Raw genomic sequence first — 1,044 nt, forward strand, 5'->3', positions numbered from 1 at the left:
TCACATCGCCCGCAGTGATGGTCTTAAAAATCCATTATGCGTTAACATCAACGGAGACCAATTCTCTTCCGTGTTGATTTTCTCTGGCCCTGAGGCTCTGTGGCCAGAGACTGTTCTCAATGTATGGCAAGCCATAACAGCCAAATTCACATTAATTCTTGCATGACACCGCCCTCTGCTGCCTGGTCTGCGAAAGTGCATTGTTGCACAATAAAAAATAAATAAATAAATAAATGTCTATCTATCTACTATAACGTCGCAAAGGTAAGCCGCTTTTTGATGGCACCAGACCCAATAAATAAATAAATAATCTGGCAGTAGTAGAGTTTTTTTTTTTTGTTATCAATTATTTTTATTTTCCATAACATGAAATTAGAGACATACATATGAATAGAACAAGAAAAAGTAAAACATTAATCAAAAGAAAAATGCAATTAACAGACAAACACAAACAATAGCAAAACAAGAAAAGGAAAAGAAAACCCACCCACCCCCTTTCCCCGGACCAACACGGAATGTACAATAGTGCATGCCTGTGCTAGGCTGTTACCACTATATAGTGATTTCTTGAATCATAGCCTTAAGCTTATCTGCAATGTCCGACCACATATTAATGTTTTCTTCTTTGGCTCCGTGTAACCTTGCTATCGACTGCTCTAAATATACTATATCTAGAAAGGTTAAGGCCCACTGGCGAAACGTTAACGTATGAGGAGGTTTCCACCGCGTAGCTACCATCTTCTTCGCCGCCGTTAATCCAGCAAAGAAGATGCGCTTGCGTATATTGTTTAGTTGCAACTGTGAGACGTCATTTAATAAAAATAAAGAAGGAGAAGATATGATATTAATACTAAAAATAGTTGAAAGTTTTGAGGCAACCATATTCCAGAATGACGACACATTTGGGCATTCCCAAACCATGTGAAGGAAGGTACCAATACTATTTGAGGCGCAGAGAGTGCAGTTGGGATTATTCAAAATCCTCATAGCACATAGTCTGCGGGGAGTTAAATAAGTCCGATGAACAAAATTTAAATGAATTTG

The sequence above is a fragment of the Nannobrachium achirus genome (assembly GCF_963921795.1).
Source record: "Nannobrachium achirus genome assembly, chromosome: 16".
In the NCBI taxonomy this organism is placed as follows: domain Eukaryota; kingdom Metazoa; phylum Chordata; class Actinopteri; order Myctophiformes; family Myctophidae; genus Nannobrachium; species Nannobrachium achirus.